Source organism: Oreochromis niloticus, linkage group LG18 (genome assembly GCF_001858045.2).
Source record: "Oreochromis niloticus isolate F11D_XX linkage group LG18, O_niloticus_UMD_NMBU, whole genome shotgun sequence".
Classification (NCBI taxonomy): Eukaryota; Metazoa; Chordata; class Actinopteri; order Cichliformes; family Cichlidae; genus Oreochromis; species Oreochromis niloticus.
The window spans coordinates 11,779,631-11,804,376 of NC_031982.2; the positions used below are offsets into that span (position 1 = coordinate 11,779,631).

General features: G+C 41.1%; 1 protein-coding gene across 7 annotated transcripts in view; it reads left to right on the plus strand.

The window, feature by feature from the left end:
- Positions 1 to 1,470: 1,470 nt before the first annotated feature.
- The window catches only part of LOC100701786 (SPRY domain-containing SOCS box protein 4), an 89,253-nt gene continuing 65,977 nt past the window's right edge, over positions 1,471 to 24,746 (plus strand). For 2 of the 7 annotated variants that reach the window (XR_270016.4, XM_019348244.2), the window contains exons 1-2: positions 1,471 to 1,722; positions 14,113 to 14,299. The gene's annotated coding sequence lies outside the window, so the exon portion shown is untranslated. Of the gene's footprint in view, positions 1,789 to 14,112; positions 14,300 to 24,746 lie in introns of all 7 variants that reach the window. The other 5 variants (XM_019348245.2, XM_005476101.4, XM_003438209.5 and 2 more) reach the window with 5 other exon arrangements.

Here is a 24,746-nt window from a genome sequence, read left to right on the forward strand (position 1 = left end):
TTTACTGATCATGTCCATCCCTTTATGATCACAGTGTACCCATGTTCTGATGGCTGCAGGACAATACACCATGTCACAAAGTTCAGATCACCTCAAACTGGTTTCTGGGGAAAATAGATCAAAGTCTCTGAGGAATGTTTCCAGCACCTTGTTGAATCTGTGCAATGACGAATTAAGGCAGTCCAATGCCAGCAAGGTGTACTCAATGAAGAGGTCGCTGAGTGTATAACTTTTATAGAAAAAGGATCATGAATGCACTGGGGAATACTCCGTCAACTGTTTGCATTTACCTATTTGCACGGCCAGGGGGAGCCAAATTTCTTCCGATGGAACTGATCTTTAATATTAAATTTCTGTTATTTCTGTTTTCATGTCATGAATAATATATAATTTAAGTAATTTAATCCCACGGTGTAAAATAAAAACAACATAATCTCTTCTATCCATCATGCTGAGGTAGATTCGACGTCGCACATATCCTGACAGTATACAGCACAAAGTGTCTATAAAATGTTCGTAAACGATGATTGAAATAATCCATCTTCGCGCTCGCTGGACGGAATAAAAAATGTCCCAAAGACATTAGTTTCTATTGATTCTGTACCGTTGTTCTATTTGGGCTATTCAGCACAACTAGCACAAGCACACGTGGCCCCTTTTTATGAGTGGGTGCAGATCAATCAGCCCTCCTCTGATTTACTTACACAAAATAATGTGACTCGACGTTACAGCAGCCGACCACATCACTTACTCTTGAGGTGAAATATCTTAATTGACTTCCAGTTAACAGCCTGCTGACCTGTTTGGTAATAAACATTCAGATGGAAACCACAATACAAGAAATCACATGAACCATGGGGGTAGCGATGCCTTCACGAACTGTGAGAAATTTAGAGAATATGTTAGCAAATTTATCTGCAAAGACAGTGTGTTCCGGAGATTTCATAGCACATATATAATGCTTTTTCACATTCTGTGTCATATATGTATGTAAACTATATATACTACATTACAGTATAATACATATATTAAAAGTGGATAAGGTTTCACACAGTGAGTGGGTCTGTGTAAAGCTTCAGAATTTTTTTCCTTTCTAAGATATCACCATGTCATACAACCTGAAACTGACAAGGCGGCAGTTAATACGTGAACTAAGTGACTCGCTTTTCTAAACACTGAAGTGGCAGCAGGTATCTGTTTACTTAAAGAGATGAGCTCAAATGGCTTTAACAGCATTTGAAATTTCAGTACAAGCAGAAGGTCAGTTTACAGGCTGAGTGGCGTAATTATTTCGAAGGACACGTCACAGATACGATTTAAACTGTTTTATAAGTGACACATTGAACTGTGTCAGTAGTGGGGTTTGCCATCGTTTTGTATAATATCATGTACTGCCACTTCGGGATTCCCAATTTACGAGCAGCACTTGAAAGCACCGTCTTGACCCAATCGCGACAAAGCAGAAAGCTGCGTTGTGGCTGAAGCGACCAATCGGCGCTCCTTCTGTGGAGTAAGCGGACTCCGGGTGCTTGGCTACCTTGATGTGTCGAGCTCCTGTTTACTACAACAAAGAAACCGTCGCTTAATCGCCAAAACATTATTAACAGCGCTGGAATAACGTTGTTGTCGTCAGCGGAGGAGGAGAGGTACTTCGTTTCTTCGTATCCCGCGGAGATTTCGCCCGGGAAAACTATCATTTGTGGACTGACTGAGGACTGGTCGGTGAGTGTTATCCCCGTGTATCCTGGACCGCCCGCAGGATTTGGGTTTCCTGCATGCGAGCAAAATGTGAGATTTTCTTTATTACGTGTCATCAGCCCTCTTTGTACTGTTGACTGATTGCACAAGTTTACATAACAGTACCCCAATTTAAACTTATAGTCATTGCTGTAGTTCAGTCGTGTGATAAAGTTTCCTCTGTTACTCTGCAGTGCAGTGACATCTCAGGGTGCATGAGTTCACCTGAGTGTCCACATCTTGACATCTCACCTCCTTTGACATCATCGCAGAGTACTCAGATGGAAAAAGTGACATAGATGATATCTGTGTTGCCTGTTTGTGCCTGTCTGTGTGTGACAGAGGGAGAGATTAGTGTAGGTCATTAAATGAGTACATGCACATGGTTGAAATGACAATAAAAGCCTCTTGACCTGACTTGACTTGACTTGACTTGAGTGATCGACATTTATATTAACGCACTAGGTTATTGTTTCAAAATTCTATATATAACCCCCAACTTTGAAAACATCCCAATAAAAATGCTGTTTTGATAGCGAATTTTAAGTGTCAGTTAGATTAATTCATCTTGTTAAAGTAACACCGCCTTTCCTCGCTACACTCTGATTTATCTGTGTTTTCACACCTTGACATTTATTAAGTTGGGTAAGGTGACAAGGACATGGAAGATGGAGAGCAGATGGTGGGAGGGGAGGAGAGAAAAGAAGGGTAGATGATGAAGGGTGAGAGGAGAGTGAAGGAGAGAGGAGAAGGCCCTGGAAACTTGACAAGACCAGAGTGCAAGGACACGTGTGCCTGGTGCAGTGTGTCTGCATATGGCTTTCCAACAAGTAATGCGCAAAAGTGTTGGTGTGGAAAGGTGGTCGGTGGAGTGTGCTTGTTGATGGATGACCTGTCTAAATAAGGGAGGGTGGGGGCTTGCGGAGGAGAGGAGGGAGGATAGAGAGATGAAGCAGAAGGAGGAGACAGAGCTTTGTAAGAATGACAGGGGGTCATTTATCTGTCTGCTGGATCTCACCAGCTGGTCACTACAGGAGATCAGACTGTTTACCAGCATTTTCCTTCACTAACTTCTTCCCTTCTGTTTCCTTTTCATCTCATATCCTCACTTCCCATCTCCTGCACTTTTCTTCTTTTCTTGCCACAGTTTTTTTCCTCCTGCCTGTTATCCTATTCTGCTTATTGAATTATGGACACTTGAGCTGTTTACACTTTCTGTGTATCTATCTATCTTGAAGCCTTGAAGCGGATGGGCTACAGCAGCAGTAGAGTCCACCGGGTGCCCTTCCTATTAGTTAAGAACAGAAAACTGACGCTACAACTGGCTCACCAAAACTGGACAATAGAAGACTGGGAAAACCCATCCATCTAGGCTGGTGGTGATGTAATGGAACTGGGGATATTTTCTTGGCATAATGGGATAATCCTTGGGATAATGCAGCATGTCACAAAACAAAATCATCTCAAACTGGTTTCTTGATGAGTTTACTGTTCTCAAATGTCCTTCACAGTCACCAGTTCTCAATCATGTAGAGCACAGGTGTCAAACTCCAGGCCTCAAGGGCCAGTGTCCTGCAGGTTTTAGATGTGTCCTTGATCCAACACAGCTGATTTAAATGGCTAAATTACCTCCTCAACATGTCTTGAACTTCTCCAGATGCCTGCTAATGAACTAACCATTTGATTCAGGTGTGTTGACCCAGGGTGAGATCTAAAACCTGCAGGACACCGGCCCTCGAGGCCTGGAGTTCGACACCCCTGATGTAGAGCACCTTTGGGATGCGGTGGAACTATAGATTCACATCATGGATGTGTAGCCGACAAATCTGCAGCAACTGATTGATGGTATCCTGTTAATATGGACCAAAGTTTCTGAGGAATGTTTCCAGCACCTTGTTGAATCTGTGCCACAAAGAACTGGGGTAGTTCTGGAGGTAAAAGGAGGTCCAACTCAGTACTAGCAAAGTTGTACCCTCGGTGAGTGTGTGCACGGAAATTCAAAGAGAGGTGCTTGGACAATTTAAACATTGTGCTAACATATGTGTCTATTGAATTCTTCAGTGACTTTTGAAAAAGTTTATTTTTTCCATTTAGTTACATAAAGGATTGGTGTTGCCTGAAATAGCTGCCTAGAGGGTTTTAGATTTACTTTTCTATCATGCAGGCTGATATGTACCATCCATCTTATTCTAGCGTTTGCTACAGACAGGAGAGATCACCATTTAACCTCACATTCACACCTTCAACCATCTCCAGGCTTCACCTGCACAAATCTAGAGATCGGTCGGTGATTCTCCAGTTGTTAAGAAAACTGTGTATTGCCTGACCGGTTGGTGAGTGATTTCTGGATGAAATCAGTTGCAGAAGTTGGCAAGGTGTCTTTGTCATTGCTTTGGTTGCTAGCAGATTGCTGCAGTCTACTGTAGTTTGCTTGGAAGATGCAGACTTGACTGCAAACACTTGGCAACTACTCACTGAACAGTAGAGGACCTCGGAAAAAGTGTGGCACAACTTTTACTTTGAAGGCAATTTTTTTTTTTTCCAATTCTGTTTAGTTCAATTCAGTTTTTTGACTTTCTAAAGTATGGTAGTCAATATTGAATGGGCTTTAATCAAAAGAAGTATGAAGAAAGGTGTACTTAAACTGTTTCCTGGTGCTTTCAGCTCTCAGGTGATTTTACTTGTTTACACCTGCACTTTAGGTTGCATTCAGAAGAATTTAATCCTGTACTTCCTATACATTTTCTCTCTCCTCCTTTGCTCATTCAGCTCTCTTACTTTTAATCTGTTTTTGTTTTTTGTTTTCTGTTTTATTCCCTGTTTTTCTCCTGGCTCAAAAAAGCTCCTTTTTATCCATCCAGAGGGACTAATAAGCTGTGTTATGAGTCAGTGTAAGGAGAGAGGCAGATGGGATTCAGCTTGTAGGCCCGATAAGGATTTTTTAACTTGGCTGTTTCTCATCACTCCCTGTCTTTGGTGTTTAAGCAGAACAGATAGTGTCTAGAATTATGGATGTAGTGGTAAAAATCACCCAGATTGAGATAGTGAAAGTTCGCTGTGAATCAAGATGTCAGAGTAGTCGCTTACTGACGGGTGACTTTGTCTAACTCATAAAAGCAACAACAGCCTTATTGCTCATTAATTAATCAACATCTTGGTCACAGAAGCAAATATTAAATCTGATTTTAGCTCATTTCTTTTGACAGTTGTTGAACATATTGCTCATCTGCATTCTGCACAGCCCCCAATGTGTCACTGTGCTCATTATTCGGTGAGACACAAGGCGATTTGGTGACAAGATAGACAACATTTTGTAGTCAGTATGAGCGGCTTTCCATCAGCCATCATTATTTTTAATTACTTTGTTTCCCCGCCTCTCCCACTGAGGTTGTTTTGTACCACAGCAGAGTACCACAGGAAGCAGGCTCTGACAGGAAGCAGACTCAAAGATGTGAACCTGTGAAGTCTCAAATTAAACTAAATCAAGGTTGAAAATAGATCACAGGACATAGCACAGAAGGTTGCGGCTCTAATGCAGAGAGTCGTGTTTTGGCAAACATGAGCAAGTGGTAAAAATTACGTGTTCTGAAATTATTTTTAACTTGCCTTTCTATGTACTGTTGCATGGAAAAGAATGTTGTATTTCTAATTGTACCTAAATGTCACATGTCCAAACTAAAAAGTTGGCCTGTTCGCAATGAATTATGTTATATTTTGAAGTCTCTAGTTTGGTGTTTTGGCTATCAAAACCAACCGGATGGGGAATGCACATCTTTCCCTAGCAACAGATAGGTAACCGTGTGGCCTCAGCGAAACGGGAAGCCATAGTATTACTTGGGTAACTCTAAACTGCTCAAAAAAATAAGGGAATAGTCAATCATCACACTATAAGCAAGTTTAACTTCAGGAATGCCAAACTAGCCAATCGGGCAAGAACAAGATGACTCCCAAAAAGGGAATGGTTTTATAGGTGGTGACCACAGATCATTGCTCTCTATCCCACCTGTTTTTTCTCCAGTTTTGCTTTTTGATAGTGTCTTTGTCACTTTGGTAGTGTAGCCTCGGCGAGGTTAAAGTAGCATGTTATGGATACCTTAGACATTATTAAATATAGACATAGTTTCTGTTTTGAAAAATAAAAATGAAGCCAATGTGTAAGTTCCCAAAAAAATAAACTTAAAATAAAATAAAACAATCTAGCTAAAGGCCAGCCGAAAGGCTGTCTGACTCGACCTCTTTAAAGTGTGTCATGGTCATGCCATGTTTCAAAAAGGATCATCTGTGGTGTGAAACTGCACGCACATTGGCCAACAAGCTTTCACTCACAAGTCATAGCCAACCAATGTGGTTTCAACCATATCTGCCCTTCCTCCCAACATTGATCTGTGTTTTTGCAACCAAGATAATGATGGAGGAAACGCTCAATAAAAGGCTTTAAAACACGACTTCAGAAACTGCTGAGTGGCATCACTGTACCTACATCCATCTTTTATACTGTCTGTGGATGGTACCAGCAGCCCATTTGTGCTGCACTGGTAGCACAGATGTTCCTGGATGGCACGTCCATGCGTGCTGTCAGAAAAACGTTTGCTGTTACTCCCCGAACCGTCTCAGGAGTGTTGAGGCGATACCAGGAGACGGACTGTTGCACAAGGACATCTAGACAGTCCTGTAGAAGGGCATCAATCTAGCAGCAGGACTGGTATCTGCTCCTAGAGAATGACCTCCAACAGTCACTTTTATTTTCATGAGCAAACTATCTGAAACAGACTGGATGAGGGCCAGATGACCTTTAATGGGACCTCTGGTCACACAGCACCATGCAGCTTGCCTGGCATTGCTACCAGAAAGGCTGGTTTGTCACTAGTGCTGTTTTTGTCACGAGCAAGTTCACACTGAGCACATGACAGACATTAAGGACACTGGAGATGCAGTGGGGAAGGTTATGCTCTGTACAACACTATACATTACTCATGCAGCAAGAGTAGTTTGGCAGTGGGTCAGTGATGATCTGGAGAGGTGTATCCATAGAGGGTCACAAAGACCTCCACCTATTAGCCAATAGTACATTGACTGAAGTCCTCAGACCCACTGTCAGACCTTATACTGGTGTGGAAGGCCCTGGATTCCAGCTCGTCCAGATTGACACTAACTTCAAGTGGTCATGGTGTGTAAGCAGTTCCTTGATGAAAGTTCCCCAGACCCAATCCAACTAAAAACCTCTTGGACACTGTGAATCAGCGCATGGAACGTTACCAAATCGTGCCACACACTGTCCTGGAGTTCACTGGGAGGAGATCCACTAATTCCCACATCCACTGCCTCATCAGGAGCATGCCGAGACATCGTTGGGAAGCACGTGGAGGCCATGCAGACTAATGAGTCACATTATTGCAAAAGCTGGATCAGCCTTCAATTTTTAGCTTTGACTTTTGACGTGATTTCGAAGGGTTGGCGATTTTAATTTAACAGCTGACCGTTGTTACACTATTTTGCTGCCAAGAAATTACACAGTGCGTGTCAGTTAAAATTTTCAACTTGAATATTTTATTCATAAAGTTCAGATGTGCGATTTACGTGTTCTCCTAATTTTATTTGAGAGTGGCATCATTTTTCTGCCAGGGAGCTTTCTGCTCGGCTAATTCATAGCTGTTAAGAGTCCTAATAGTATTGTGAACCTTTTATCTCTCTGCCTGTCTTTGGACAGCAATGTAAATATGTGCCTTTTTTACCCTGCCAGATGGAGAGGGAATAGATTTATATTCAGCAGCCTTTTGTTAAGTCACTCTTGGATTGCTGAGCTTACAAAAATGCTTACACACAGACACACAAGCCTATACTTTAACACACAGACATCACTCAAGTAAAAAAACTGCACTCTCATGCAGGGCTGCACTCTAAAGTCGGTGACATTAACCGCTGCAGTGAGAAGCAGACAGGAAGATGGTGTGTTCCTCCTGCCCTTGGCGTGTGCTTAGTGTTTAAATGCAGCAGTGTGTATGCACATTCACCTGTGTGTTCGCGCCTGTCTGTGCGTGTGTGTGTGGGTGGGTGGTATTTTGTGTCGCAAAAGTACTTGTGACTCACAGAGGCCATTACAGTGACAGGGTAACTCCAGTAATGGTGCACTTTACAGTCATATTGGCAGATTTCCTCCTTGTAGGGAATGTCAGGGATGCAGTCACAGTGCCTTATTTTCCTAAAACCATTGTGTGCATCTTTACCACAAACTGCACCTTAGTTGAATCACCAGTTTATCAGGATGCACACAGTCGATGCTTCTTGTCATTTTATTGTCATTTCAGGTGATTTGTGTCTGTTTAAGGGAGTTTGCTCTAATAAGTGGTCAACATACAGCCCTGACGAGCCACCCATAATTTCAGAGTCCTTGGGAAGAAAACGGGGAAACTTGCAGTCATTAGTGCTGTGACAAATACCTCGGTTTTCAGTTAATGCCCGCTCCTCGTAAACCCTGTCATTTTATCTCATTTCACCTCATCATGCCCTGTCTTGTCACGCATCATTTGGCTTCCTGTCACTTACAATCATCTTGTCTGACATCTTGTCTGATCTGATTGAAAGTTTGCTCCGTCTTGTGGTTTCTTGAGAGCCAAGATTGCTGCGTGGAGGAGAGTAGCAGTGTGCTCATTTACATATAAATGACGACAGCGTCTGAGATTCTGTCCTCCTGCTTATTTGTCATTTTAAGGTGATTTAGTGTCCGCGGGTTTGCCTGTGTGCGTTTCTGCTCAGGACAAATGTTTCCTTGTGTTGTTGTGTGTGTATGTGTCAGCTGAGCTTCAGTTTGCATCGGTGCGAGGACAATCGGCTCTGGATCATTTGCCTCATGCTTTTGTCTGACTGTGATTTCATGTCTTCCACGGCACTATCTGATGGCTTTTCCAGGAGGATAAAATCAATTTACTCATCCTGGAATGTGAAGATGGCATGTGATTGTTTTGTCTAGAGCCCCAAAACATCAGATAGCTGTGAAGAAAATGAAATGGAAAGAAAATCTAGAGGGCCTACTTACTAATGTTGGCTTCGATGACAGGTGATGTTTTGTTTTACTAAAAAGGGAAACGAAAGAATTTCCTGTCAGCGCCTTTCTTTAAAATCCTGGAAGGGTTCTCACATATCATCTCTGAGTGGTGTTGTAACTGGAATCCTTGCTGGCTTTGCCAACTATTTACTTTATAAAGTAAAAATAGACCAGACAGAATCATAAGGCCTAGTTACAACACATCACATTTGCACAAATATTGAAGTTAGATTTGTCCTGAGGCTTTAAAAGGAATGCGATTTATATAAAAAAAAAAAAAAAAAAAAAAAAAAAGTGCTGAGACACTTGTGGGAAATTCAGCCAATGACATGTTTTATTGTTAGTCTGTGAGGCTGTGGAATATAACTGAACCATGTGTGACAAAACAAGCGTAAAGGTTTGCATTTCTTATCAATAAAATGCACACGGCACTCAAGGAATCTGAAGGAGATTTCTGTGTTTGTCCCACCTCTGCTGCCAATGAGCCAGTCGCCAGTCAAACCAGGAAATACAGTCCTCACCCCTCGTTTCTAATTCACTTCCAAGGAACCAGACATGCCTCTAGTTTCTGTTTTTTAAGTGGTCTTGTGTAATAGTTCTCCACGCTTTCGGCTGCTTATTCACCCATCTTCAGTCCAGTCCTTACACCCGACCATTTTCAGAGGAATGCTTTTTTGTGTGTGTCTTTAAGCCACTTAAAACTGACCTAAGGAATCAATTACAAAGGCACCTGACTAGGGCGATGAACCAGTGTTGTGTCTACACGTAACAACAAATTGGCAAAGAACCAGTTTTTAATTGTATCTGTAGACACTGTGTTACTAACAGCCTGTTTCAAAAACATATAAAACTTTGACTGGCATAAAGCGAAATGTGATTCTGGAAGAGCTATTAGCCAAAAAACCTGGCTTATCTGAGTGTGGTGTGCACTGTGTGAGGAAACTAAAAAGTGGAGAACAAAAGAAGAAGAGGCAGGTCTGAAACTCTAGCCCAAGCAAGATGAATTGTGTTTGAAAGGCATGTCCTTAAGAAAAATCCAGCAAAGACCTGACACAGAGCCTGATGGATGCATCAGCCAGATCTACTGTTCACTGAAGCCTCATCGGAAATGATCTCAGTGGAAGAGTGAAGAAACCATTCTTAAGAAAGTCTGAAGTTGACAAGAATTTGACTGGAAATCTGTGGCAACACGCCTGAGGGAGTCATGAAGTAAAATTTGCCATCAGTATGTCTGGAGGAGGTCAGGAGAGCGGTACACTTTCAAACACAGTGGAGGCTCTGTCATGGTTTGGGGCTGCATTTCAGTCAGTGGTGTTGGAGATCTTTGCAAAATTGATAGAATTGTAAATGCATTTTGATCCACCATACAATAACATCTGGAAAGCATCTGATTTGTTTACTTTGTTTTGTTATTTTTAATATCTATATAATTTACTGATCACTTCATGCGTTTATATACCTGCAACACCAGAAATAAAACACTGTCCACAAGCGAGCACTGTTTTCCAATTTCACTACCTTTCCACAACCATTTGAAAGCAATATAAACACTTTTGATGTTACACATAGTTGAATGACAGCAATAACTAAAACGCATGCTGTTTTGAGGCTTGCGTCTAGAGAGCAAAGAGGTCGCTGGCATATCCAGGGAAAAGCTTTTAGTGAACATACTTGCATGATTCAAATTAGATGAATCACATCTAGGTCGACTCTTCATGTGAGCCTCTGTACATATTTGGGTTATTGCCCAAGTCTGCTTGGCAGATATTCTAACCTAAGAGGGAATAAACTGAGAGAATCTGCTTTTCAAATAATCACAAAAACTAATGATCATTGATTGTGACTGCTTAGAGTACAAGAAACATCTCTTAATGACTGCAGTATCTGTTAAATTAAAAATTAATTAACAAATTAAATTATCAGCTCATGCACTTAAATAGCAATGGGTAAAGTGATAAACCTCTCTCTATCAAATCAAGAGCTCTTAATGATGTAAACTCACATAACGAGATACCAAAATGATCTACAATCACTGCAAATTTTATTAAAAAAATAACAAGAATCAGGAGATATCTCCGTAAACCTTCTCCTTAAACATTACTTGTCCTTTCCGGTGTGTCAGCAGGTCATTGGCTTTGGTCGCAAAACTGCACAAAAGTATTGATCGTATCTGTAAATACTGCTGGTCAGCCTTTTTCTTTTTTTTTCTTTTTAATTTAAGGGCATTTCTGACTCTGCCTCCCACTTTCTCCCTTTTTCTCTCTTTGGCTCTCTCTGACTATTTTCTGTCCATAATTACAGAGCTCATGAAAGCGTTTAGAGTCTCATGAATATTTAAATCTTGGAGGGGAAGTGTCAGGGGAGACCCATGTGTGGCTGGTCTGCCCTAATTATGGAGATGGGCCTACACACAGACACGCACGCACACACACACACACACACACACATACGAAGACAAAAGCCAGAAAATGATTAAAAGCTCCCAATTTGAAAAAAAGTTAATATAGGCTTAAACAAAGCCTGCATTATACATTTAAACAAAGGTAATTCAGAAAAATGGATGTATGTGTACACACACGCGCACAGACACACACAAAGAGACATGTACACCCAGCAGGGAGATGATAATGGCACAGCTGGTTGTAGCTTTGAGCTGGCTCTTTTTGCTCACTGTGTTGTTTAACAGTAAGCTAATGATGGGCATGGGCATTGAAGAGTACTAAATGGGACTCTGTCATTGTGTATATTTGTAGCCAGCAGTCTGGGGACCGGGATGTTTTTTTTGTGCCGTGTCAAGTCATGACAAGGATGAACAGAAGTGTGACTCACTGAATGTGTGATGGACACTACTGAGTCAGGGGGAAGAAGGAGGAGGCAGTCACGTTTTTTGAGTGGAGAAAGCTTGAGGAGAATTGAGGAATGCACTGACAGACCTATACAGCAACACAAGAGAAAGGATGAAGGTGGAAAGTTAAAGTCTTTTATTTATTGTCTTAATTTTCCTGTTTTTATTGTAAAGCACTTTGGTGTACCGTTGGTCTTTTAAACGTGCTATACAAATAAAGTTGTATTGTTAATGGTGGTGTAAGGGGGAAGGATAGAGGGAGCGAGGAAATGAGGGGCTGGGTGGTGGATTGAGATATGCAAAAGGAAGTAAAGAGGGAGAAAGGAGGAAGGTGAATAGTGCGAGAAGGAGCTGAATAAGAAGGCTGTGAAGGTGAGAGGAAGACAGGTTTGCGTTTAAAAGAAAGAGGCTTGTATTGTGAGTCATTACAGAGTGGCAGAATGGTGAGGGATGGAGGTGACTGGTGAGAAGAGAGGTGTAAGGAAATGTGGGAGAAATATGAGAGACTTAAATGGCACACGAGGAGGGTAGGTGAACTGGAAATACACTGGAGTGTGTCATTGCCGATGGTGATGTATGGGTAAGAGTGAGAAGTGAGGGTGGTGAATTTAAGCACAAGTACAGCTTTGGTTTCAGTTCTGAAGTATAAGTAGGCAGGCAGATATGTACAGAACTGCATTCATTTAGGAAGCTCAGATACTGCCAGAGGATTGAGATCACGAGTTAAAAATGGTCTCTTAGGTCTCAGTTACACAGACCTACAGACTAATCGGCAACCATCTGGCAACAACAAGTCTTGAGGGCAAAATGAGTATTCACTGACTATTTGCAAGTGGTTGCCATAGGTTGCTGGCAGTCTCTGCAAAATTGATTGCTAAAGCCCCATTCACTTAGCCCTAGGTACTGGTCGGTGACACCTGGTATCCACCGGTCATTAGAGAATGTGTGTATTCCACAACCAGTTGGTGAGTAGTTGCTGGTAGTATGACATTGGTCACCTCTGTAAGCCTCTACGACTGCTTTGGTTGCTCGCAGGTTCCTACGGTTACCAGTAGTTTGCATCAAGATGCTGACTTGTCTACATATACTTGCAAACTACTTGCCAAACGGTAGTGAAACTAGAAATGGAGAACAACTGCCTTCAAAATAAAAGTTGCACCTTTTGAAATGTGTTGGTTTCACGAGTAACGCATGACTTTCACTTCTCTATTCCTGGTTTACCATGGCACAGTGGCATTTGGTGAGTGTCTGATTCACCCTGCAATAGCCAGGAATCTCCAGTAACCTCTTGCCAACCAGTCAGGGAATGCACATTTTTCCCTAGCGATCAGACGTTGCTATGGGCTCACTAGGCCTAAATCTAGTCTACAGTGATATCAGCCCGCTAGCCTCAGCTACTCTATAAGTGTTACATAACCTCCCAGATGGGCGACAGATTAAAAGACGGACTGAGATTAGGTGATAGCAGATCTCCAGCTCAGCTTTGGTGCTCCAGAGTCTCTTGACTTTGTGAGGAGAGATATCCAAAAAATATTCTCTCATACAGTGCATGTCACTTCTAAATCACGTACACCCATTCAGTCAGGTTGAGATCTGTGATTATGAAAAAAACTGCATACAATCCTGATTATTTTTCATGAAACTATTCAGTCAGCCATTCTCCAGTATATGATAACATCAGAGCCAAGACCCATTAGTATACTTAATATGGTTATGTATCTTGCTGTTGCAAGCTAGACCCACCTCCCAAATTTAGCATACTTATAAATGCCTTCTATATGACCTTTTTATGTATCATCATGCTTTAAATTATGTTTTGTTTTTTCTTTTTACAGTATTAGAGTTTGGCATTTTAAAGCTTTCGGTACCTCCAGTGATTTTTATTAAAGAATGTGCTTTAGCAATGCAGACCTTCCCTTCCACCACTAATCCATCCTGAGGATAAAAATGAAATAAGAACAACAAAGTGAATAGATTTTAATCAGCGGAGACTTAGTGAAAAAGAAGCTTAGAGCATAATCGCATTCATTTATATGAAATAGTGTTCACAGCAGGAAAAGTTAAAAAGATATGTAAGAATGCCGTGGTAGTTATACCCCATTGTGACATTACAGTCTTACTTGGGCAGTCACATGACGAGGTGTGAAAGAGTGGACAGTGAGTTTTGCTGATTTGTGCAGATGGGATGCGGAGTACAGCTCCAGAATGAGCTCAGTGGAAGGTTTCATGGAGGTGGACTGAAATGACACCTGACAGCAGGGATTTGACAATGCGATTGGCATGGGGCATGGCAAAACCTGATTGGTTGACCTGAAAAGTGTATGTGTCCTCTGTCAGCCAGCTGAGTTGGTAATAGGAGACTGAAGACTGGGGGGAAAAAACTAGACCTTTCCCTATGGCAACATCTGGGATGAAAGCCGAGCAAATTTTCTTGACAACTTACTAAAGTTCTCTTTCCTTTCTCATCACTGTTAAACATCTGCGGCAGACCGGGAGGATTTGACGTCCAGTCTTTTGAGCTCTGTGGTGACGACGGGAGATCGGGGCTCTTCTCACCGCCACCATGTGTGAGCTTTCATCAGGCCACTTCACAGCCCTCTGAGCGGAAACCGGACCACCGCCGGCGCATACTGTGAAAGCACGCTGCCGCCGCACAGACAGTGACGCACACGCGGGTATGATTATGAACGCAGGCAGACACACACAGACACAAACACACGTGTCAGCACCACTTATAACAGACCACAGTTTGATGAGGTGTGTCACCAGTCTGAGAGGAGTGGAGCCCACTCTGCATATGTGTGTGTGTGAGTGAGAGAGCGTTGGTTAGCAGTTAGTAATCACTTTATCACATAATTGCAATCACTGATCATCATCCGACTACAGACAGTCACTGCATTAGACGGGTTTGTGATGTCGTTCAGCATCTGTTTCACTCCCAGTGGAAGGCAGAAAACTACTGTGGAAACAATATCTTTCAGTGTGGTCCGCAGTCCCTGGCAGAGCCTTTATAAGTGTTCTTAAGTCTCCTCAGGCTTGGTTTCTGAGATTCCTGTTTTAATTTGGTGCTTTTAAATTTGAAGGAAGGTTTGTGCCTCTGGTTTCCATTTTTAAACCTGAGTTGGTGGACATATGTGAACCCAGAGAGGGGAAAAGTAGGGGTTACATTTGTCAAACAGTACATGTCATGTCAAATACATGCCACTCATTTCTCCCTTCTCAACAGTTTCAGCCATTAGTACAGTTCAGAAAAAAGGGAAACTAGTGAATTGTCTCTAAAGGTGTCACCAGAACCAATACTTAACCTTGCTGGGTACACTGTATCATTTAATATCAAAATAGATACTATTTTGGTATTAGTGTTGTCAGAAAAAATGATACCTGGATACTAATTGACACAAAAAACTACATTTAGATCAAACGCAACAGTGTCAATACCAGTGAGGTCTCTGCTGCCTCCTGCTGATGCAGAACTTCAAACCGCACTGCTGCATACAGGCACACAGCCCCTCCCCTCACTAGCAGCTGAACACATGAACAGCAGCACTTTAAATGTGCCAAAGCATTTTAAAGACTGAACCCCCGGTCTTTATGAAGAATTCTGAGAGGTCAATAAAGCTCCCGTTTCAAACACAATGAAGTATTAAACAGTTAATATAAATGATAACCTGGCCAGCACCCACGTTAACTATTAGTAGTTACCAGTGATGGGAATAACGGCGTTACAAGTAACGGCGTTACTAACGGCGTTACTTTTGTCAGTAACGAGTAATCTAACTAATTACTATTCCTATCGTTACAACGCCGTTACAGTTACTAACAAGAAAACGCGGTCCGTTACTATTTTTCAACAAACAGACGGTTGAAGCTGTGTTCAGCTTACCGCATCTTATATCAGTTGCACGGAAGTAGCTGTAAGTAATCTGGGCACTACAGCTTTAAGTAGCTGCGCGCTCCCGCGGACGGCAATCACGATCACTGTCTAGCACAACACCTGGAGCTCAGGGGGCAAAACAATCGCATGAGTGCTGCTGTTTGACTGAGGAAGAATAAAGTAGTCGTGGTAAGTTAATCACATGACCACTTAAAGACGAAGCAACACGGTGATATATACCAGTTTATAAATTGTGTCGATAGGCCACGTAAAACCAGAGTCATGATAAACAATATATACGCGTGTTTTTCCTCAATAGTTTCGCCACGTTAGCGCTAGCAAGCACCCTCTGCTTATGAGCAAAAAAACAAAACAGTAACGCAATAGTTACTTTTCAAGTAATTAATTACTTTTAGAATACTGTAACTCAGTTACTAACTCAGTTACTTTTTTGAAGTAGTAACTAGTAACTATAATTGAATTACTTTTTCAAAGTAACTTGCCCAACACTGGTAGTTACCCACATTAAGGTAATGGATTGCAGCTATGGATAATAATGTCTGTAATGTTAACGGACAGTGTTCATTTAATAGGATAACACAGGTGCTTGTGTTGCGTTTCTCTTAAAGTCCTTAACTGAAGCAGAGGAAATCCTTCCAGCTAGACTGAAATGGTAGCAGTCTACTTTAACAGCTATATGCTCAGCAATGACAATGTGGTGCCAAAACATCAGACGGAGAGGAACTAAATGGGGCTTTAGCTAAATAGATTTGCCCAAACCAGTTTGTTCGTAATTTTCCCAAAAAATGCATTCAAGTATTGAGTATTTTCATGGGTATGAGTATTACATTTGAAATTCTTGCATTTTGACTGGGTTAAATCTCACAGGTAAGGGTGAAGAAAAACCTGCACTGCACTATTTAAATATAAAATGTGTGATCATCGCTCTTTTGTACCTGTGTGCTGTTCTTAACTTAGGTCAGTAAATTTGCAAGGTATGGAACAGATGTACGTTTTTTTTGTTTTTTATTGAAACTGCCCAAAGAACATTTGATAAAAGCATTTCTAAAAGAAAGTTGGGAAACTGTTTCAGTAAAAACAGAATGCAATGGTTTGTAAATCATTTTAAAATCTATATTTATTGAAAATGTCTTTACATTTATTATTTATCATTATTATTATTTAAAATATTGAATATTGAACCTTACAAAACATTTTAAATTTGATACCAGTAACACACCAGTGCACGGTTAATGGTATCAGATATGATAGTATGGGTGTGAATTCTTGCACGTGTGTGGGTACCATGTTAACATATGATGACATGTACAGGTGTCGGGGTAACTTGCATTCAGAAACCATCTCTTATAAGGAAGTTCTGGACTCTTTTGGCAAGACGATGTTTAACCACAGTCTGCGTGTGTTGCAACAGAAAGGCTCTGTAGTAACAGTCCCAGCACTAAACTGGCATGCCTGCAGTCTAAACCGTTTACCCACATTTGGCAATAAAAGCATTTGGCCTGGCCTATAAAACAAAAAGTAGAACAAAGGGGGCCCTGAAATGCGGAGCAGATGAAATCCTGAATCAATGAAGAGAAAGAGAACATTTTACTTTTAAAACTTCAACATTTGGTCTCCTTAGTCCCAGGCGCCTACCAGTCCCTTTAGAGGTTTTAGAATCTGTTGAAGAGATTATCTCCCCTGGCCTGGGAATACCTGTGGATCCCCCACAGGGAATTGGAAAATGTTGCCGGGGAGAGGAACATATACACTGCTCAGTCTACTGCCACTGCCACCCAACTTTGATAAGCAGAAGATAAGAGATGGGTGCATGGATATGAATTCATGCCTTTAAGAAAGGAGACGTGCACCCCTTTTTATACACTCACATGTCTGCACATGTGCACCCAGCTTCCTCTACCAGTAGAATCGAATTCTCTGGGAAACATTTATTATGTATATATTGGGATTTTTTTTATGTTTTGCAAAACTATGACAAAAGATAAGAGTGGCTCAGGTTCACATCGAGCAGATATGGACCAAAAGTATCGATTGGAGTTTTGTCTGTTTGCACTTCTGTGATTTGTAAGATCTAAAACGGGTTATTTAACCATTTCCCTCAGAATAGGTGCCTGCTGTGACTAAATTGAAAGCTGTCTGAATGAATCGAAACATTAATGTTGCATTACCGAAAACCACATTGCTGAGCTGAGAGACACTAAAACGCTCCACAACTTTAGAGTTGGGTGATAATTCGGGGGTCCATTACTAACAGCAATCCATTTCACACGAATGTAATCAGTGCATAAACAACGATAATGGTTGAACATTGTACATGGTACATTGCTCGCTGGGGGACAAGCAGTGTAATTACGACAGTGTTTCTAAATGACCTCAAATATAACTTTGTCATTTTTGCCTGAAATGTGTCAGAATTCATGGTAATTAAGTTTAGCATTTACATAGACCTGTTATTTTCATATATTTAGGTTAAAACAACCAATATGAAGAATAAATAGACCTCAATTTAGCTTTTGAAATATGTTTTTCACACACTGACACAAATTTCAACAGTATAAAAGAAAGATTTTCACTTTGGTTGATCAGGACCAGTTGATGGCTCCATGAGTCGTATTTTAAACATTTGCCTAACAACCAAAAGATCCCCAGTTCAATCCATGGAGGAGACTCAGAACCCTTGCATCAGAAAGAGCATAAAAAAAAAAGCCAACTCAAACATGCAAAGCTACCCGCTGTGGCGAGCCCTTGTGAATAGGGGAGCAGCTGAAAGTAGCTTTCATAACCAGCTGGCAGAGTGTTACATCCTCAATCTTAGTTCTTATCTGTTCTTATAGACCTGCGATCTCTTTCCCTGCTATCTTCTGATTTGTTTAAGGGAAAAGAACGTACAGTTTCCTTGTCCAGTGTCCTTGCTATAAAATCGGTACTAGATAGGTTCTTCCTTCATGTGTTGTTAGCTGTCAGGTTCATCCGGAGCCTTGTGTTGTCTTTATTTTAGAGTTTGTAGAGTCACTGTTGTTTCTATTTTTTTTCTCTTTGTTCACCTTGTTGCTCAAGGGAAAAAACATCAGCGTGGTATTTTCACTCATCTTTTTTTATTTTTTTATTTTTTTATAAAAGCATTCAAGCACACACTAGACTCCATTTCATAACGAGTGTACTGCAGCTCTTGGAGAACACTCAGGACAGAAACAGTATGTCATCCTGTCAGCACTTTGTGTTTTACTGCTGACATTATTCTGGGTAAAACAAAGTTTGTGTGTTCAGAGAGCAAAAAAGGTTAAGAAAAACAAAGTAAAACGAGAAGAGGGAAAAATACCACTGCTGAGGACTCTGTGAAGCCAATAAATGTGCAGAAAGAATGGACAAATGGAGGGCAGATGCAAGGCATGAAGCAGGTACAGAGATATTGAGACAGACGGCCATTCAGCGATACAGACAGTTGTGAACCAGCTGTTTGTCAGCTGTTCCTCATCATCTTTCCCACGATGCAACAGGTGGTTGTATTCGGCCGACAGATGCTGGCAATTTGTGGCGGCGGGATGCAGTAAGTGCCAGTTCGTTTTTGGTTTTCTGGCTGATTTGTCTGCATCTGTAACGCATCAGAGCAATTAATTAATCAAGCATTTACTTTGAACCCATTTTAGGCAAAAAGAAGTTAAATGCAAGTTTCTGACAGTGTCTCAAGATTTGCTTCTTTGTTTTTTGAGCAAGCAAACTGGATATTTGGGGGTTTTGTTCTGTTGGTTGGCGAAGGCATATAACCTTGAAAACTTATCCTGGTTTCTAGACAAAATTATTGCTTTATGATTAAGAAAATAGTTCATTTTATAAAGACAGGAAAAATAATCCTTGCGTGCAGTCTTGTGGGGGTTGAGAGGTTTTGAGGATGTTTGTGCACACCTTCCATAATCCAGTCTGTCCTTTGTGTGGTTAAAGGATTGGTAGCTATTTGAAATGTTGGGTTATCCCATGCTTGAGATGGGAAAATTTTCCAATATGTTTTCGCTACCTTTTTAAAGAGACATTTTTTTTCCCCTTACAGTCGTCACATAAAAGAAAAACTCTGGTGTAATGCATCTTTTGTATACAGATGAGTGGCCTTAGGGAAATATTTGGCCCTGTCGAAGCTAAAGGAGAGGAGGGATAAATGACAGGGAGCTGGAGCGTTGAGGAAGGCAGAGGAGATATGGAAACGATGGAGCAGTTGATAGGGAGCTCATTATTCTGTTCCTATATTTGGCTCTCTATATTCTCCTCTCTTATTCTTACAGTGGAGACATCCTCTGTGTAGGCCTACAGCCTACTGAAATCTGTCGCCGGCGTGCTTGTATCTGTGCGCGTGCCTCCTCAGTACTTCTGTAGTTGTCATGGCAACATTACATCTTCTGGCATATGGTGGTGGTGGGGGGGGTTAAGTGGGTTTGATGTAAAAGGAGCCAAGGTGTTTTGTTTTCAGAAGGATATATTCATCAGTTTGACCTTTCCCCTCACCAGATCAGCAGTGTGAATGTTTGAGGTGGTTTCATTTAGAATTTTTTTATTTTTTGGTCTCATCTGGTTGCAGTGAGCCCCGCCTTCATTTGACTTGCCAGCACAAAACTAAACATTCACTTGGAGCTTGTAGTGTTTGAATGTTTACTGACACACTAATCCTCCACTGCCGCTCAGCGTTTTCTTTCTTTGTTTCTCGTTCTTGCCTGTGGAGTGAGAGGAGAGAGTCGATGCATACTGTCACCTGGTCGTTTTTCATTTTTACATTTTATTTAATTTATTAAATTTTCTCTTTAATTCCAGTGTTCTCAAATCAAAGTAAGCAATTGGTAACATTTTAACCAGTCTGTGTGTGTGACAAGGAAAGAAAGCTTTCCTGTGCTTTTCATTCATTCACAGTTTGTGTCATATTATGATATAGCAGCCTAGAAAGAGACAAAGAGCGGCATGAGTAATGTTTAAAAAGAATGTAAACCACAATTACCAATACTGATACAGACTGTCGAGAACTTTGAGCCCTGTCATCTCTCATCTTCCTTTAGCAGCCACAACCTTGAAACACAAACATTAGGGGTGCTCAACAGGATCTTGTATAGAAACTAGACTCTGAGTGTGCAAAAAGCAGGACACACATTCTTTCAAAACATGTATTCATTGCTGTAAGGAAATAGTAGTAGAAAGGTTAGGTATCAATACTTTCTCCAAAACCCAACGATAAAGAATGATAAAGAAAATCAGACAAAATGTTTTGCTATCGCTAAAAATGTTGACCTTCATGTTGACTGACTAATGAGTTAATTTTTTAGCACTTGAGTTGCACGTAGAAGAGCACGACTACTACTGTCCTTAACACAGAATGGACATATTTGACAGCCTTCCAACAGAGCACATAGTGCTGATCGGTTTTGCAACAATTTCCATTTTGCACGTTAATTGGAAATGGAAAAGGAATTAAAAAGGTTTACCCAGACAGCCCCATTGCACTGATGAGCAGCTAGATAAATCAGAATTTGTATAACCAGCGAGCAAGTTATGAACATGTGTGATAACCGTGTTTTAAAAGACTTGTCTAATACTTTGATTTGCTCATGAGATTGTCATTTGTCTCAATAGAATAATGGTTACATAATTATTATAATTATACAAAACCATTTTTTAAAAACTCAGTGGAATAGTAAAAAAAATCGATGGACTGCATAAATTTATATTAATTTAGTAAGCCTTTGGGAAACACTGAGAATTAAACGTTCCCAAACATTTGTGGTTTGGGTTTTTCCTGGCAGAATCAAGTATAATTTGAGCGTAATATCACTACCTTGGTTTCAATGCAATGGTAAAGATAGGAGCAGAGAAAACTGAATGAGTTGTAGAGTGATGAAGATTATTAGAGAGGTCAAAAATGGAGATGGACAGAGTGACACCTGCAGAGAGATGCTAATCCCAGAGTAAAGTGGATTACCGTAGCAGCCTGGTGCTCCCTCCCACTCTGTCTGGAGGAAATGGAGCTGCCGTAAGCTGCTAAGTTGCTGTGGGCTGAAAAACTGCTGTCTGTGCTGCTGTGTTCACCAGAATGCTGCTCGATAGCACTCAACACTAAAACTCTTCTTTAATCGTTCTGACGTCGCCTACGTGTCGATATAGTATCTGACTGTGTGGCTGCTGCCTCTCGAGTCTGTACCGCGCATGAGTTCACAGACACATTTATTCAAGTACCTTAGCAGAGAGTTATTGAACAACCTGTGTTATTGTCATGACTGAATATTGAGTCATGACAATACTGAATTTGACCCTTTAAAGCCTGAGCTATGAAATAATTGCCAGAAAATTAACATTTTTTTTGAAAATGGAGTGTTTAGTGAACCTTCTAACTCAGAGAAATCACCCTGATGATGTAGAAGTCTCAAAAACATACAAAAATTCATTGACCAAATATGATGCACTTGACTTTAAAGAAAAGCAGCAACATTTCTTAGCTTCAACAGTTCAGTTAATTTGCAGTGATTTTCTGTCTTTAGGTACAGTTTATGAAGCCTTTCAAAGACTATTTTTTAATGTTTGGTTGAAGAACCCTGTTTTTCCTGCTGTTTTCATATTAACTCTTTGCTTTTACTTGTATTTGCACACTTGCTGCTAGCTGCAGTACCTCGGTGTCTCCACTAATAGCAGTATTGAGTTAAATTTTGACTAGCTTGTCCCCATGCACATCACCACAGAGTACCCGTTTGTGTTAATAATGCACCAGGACACAGGGAAAGACATGGAAGGAGAAGATGACTGAGAGACATGAAAGCAAACTACACATACACATAACTTTGTGTATAAGAAAACTCAACAGGCTACAATTAATCCTTATAAATTATGAACAGTTTTTTAAAATCTTTTTGATCCCTGCAGTATTTTATAATTTTTTAAAATTATTATATGAATTAAAAACATCTTGTAGATCTTGCTAGTACTGCCTTGGACCAGGTTGTTCAGAGATGCTCTTCTGCCTAAAAGTTGTGGTTATTTGAGTTTCTGTTTCCTGCTTATCAGCTCGAAGCAGTCTGGCCATTTTCCTCTGACCTCTGATATTAACAACGCGTTTTCATTCAGAGAAGTGCTACTCATGGGATTTTTTTTTTCCACGCCATTCTCTGTAAACCCTAGATATGGTTGTGTGGGAAAATCCCAGTAGATCAGCAGTTTCTGAAATACTCAGACCGACTCGTCAGGCACCAACAACCATGGCATGTTCAAAGTCACTCGGATGACCTTTCTTAATTTTTAAGCTCAACAGGTCGTCTTGACCTGCACGTCTAAATATGTTGAATTGCTGCCATTATATTTGTATTAACGAACAGGTGTAACTAATAAAGTGGCTGGTGAGCATATATTACGGTGATGAACAGCAGTTGGCAGTCTTCAGTTGTCTTCAGTCCTGTGACCTTGAATCCTACAGTTGCACGTAAATATGTAAAAACATTGAGCGACAAAGGTGAAAACAACACGCACACCAAACTTGGGAGGGGGAAAAAAAAGACCCGTCTGTGGATGCTAACACTGCGGTTATCACAGAGTATGACAAGAACAGAGTGCGTGTCACCTGTTGTGACAGGGCTAATATCGCATTTTGTAAATGGGTCCCTTTGCTCAGTGTGACATGTGGTAAATGGAAAATATGGAACTCTGGGTTTGATGGAAGCTTTAATGGTGCTCTGACAGATTATATGACCTAGTGCGACACAGGTTTTGAATGCAGAACACAAAGATGAAAGACAAGGCACTTAGGAAAACTCAACATGCTGTAGTCTGTGTATATAAATATATTATTTATACTTGCTCAGATCAGTCCTGATAACTTTGTATCTGCGTCTCTGGTTTATTGATGAACGTCAACCTTGACGTTTGTGCTGGGCCTGACCTCGTCAGTTCCACGTTGAATACAGAGTCGATGTACGCTGAACACAGAGTATGTGCACTGTGACCTGGATTTCGTTTTACTGAAAGTCAGCATGTGGGAACTTGTGAACTCACCAGCCTCCATTTGAATAATTGTGCCACGTTTTATTTTACAGGAATGTTTTTCCATAACTTAGTGAAAAACTGCTTTGAAAGGTAGAGACTTTCCACAGTTTGAATTGATGTTAAAGTTCAGTAACGTAGTGAAGGAGATGCACTAAAGCCTGCGTGCCATTGGATTAGCTGTGTGTGTGTGTGTGTGTGTGTGTGTGTGTGTGTGTGTGTGTGTCCACTGATTACTTCTGTCTCACCTTTTGTTTTTATCTGATTGTCTGCCATTACTCAGAATTTGAAACAGCAGTTAAGTCAATGGAAAATAAAATGACTAGTGTAGGTTTTTTGTGGATTTCCCACTGACCACATCCATGTGCAGGTGGCACACACGGGTGACACGAAGACAAGCGTGAGACTGCAAACATCCCGTTGTAGCATCTCCAGCGCTGTCAAACCTTAATGCGATAAGAAAGATAAGATTATTCCACATATGACATGTTCATATGGCTGCAACACTCTGGAGATGACAAGTAGTCTAGAACTGTGGTAGTCTTAAAAACACATGCTTATCTTTGAGACACAGCAGTGTGATAAACAGTTTGATGTTGTGGACACAACCCTGTTGTTTTTAACAAGGTGCCGCATGCAGTAATACAGCTCTGATGTTCTTGACGTTGTAGCCTGAGCACACGCTGAATGTCCAAAGCCGTCTTAAGGTGACACTTAATGACTTCTTCCTTCAAAAGACTTGGTTTTCATAAGACATTTAATTGACTGGCAATACTGAAGTGTACTGAGGGCCTGCAGTCACAGATGAGTGTGATTTTTCTAGCTCTCTGTGGGCAGGAGACAGCCACCAATCAGACGCGGATCTGTGCATGTATATGCATGCGCATAAGTTAATGATTTAGGGTCTCTGTGGGATATAGAGACGGCACGTGGCAATGAGGGGTCAGCGGTGACAGACGCAGGCCAGCAGCTGTTAAAGAAAGGGAAGGAGGGAGGGTGCAGAGGGGAGGAATAAAGGCAAGTATAAAAGGAGGAGTGGCAAGAGGAAGTGCTGGAGTGATGAATGGCTGGGCAGAGCTAGAGGGTGAAAAGGGTTGTGATGAAGGGTTTGGAGAGCAAAACGACAATGAGGAAAAGGCCAGTGGGTGGAGAGAGGAAGAGACGGTATCAACTGAAAGGATCTGAAATATTTTGTCAGTCTTAGTTCAAACACATTAAGAAGGCAATTA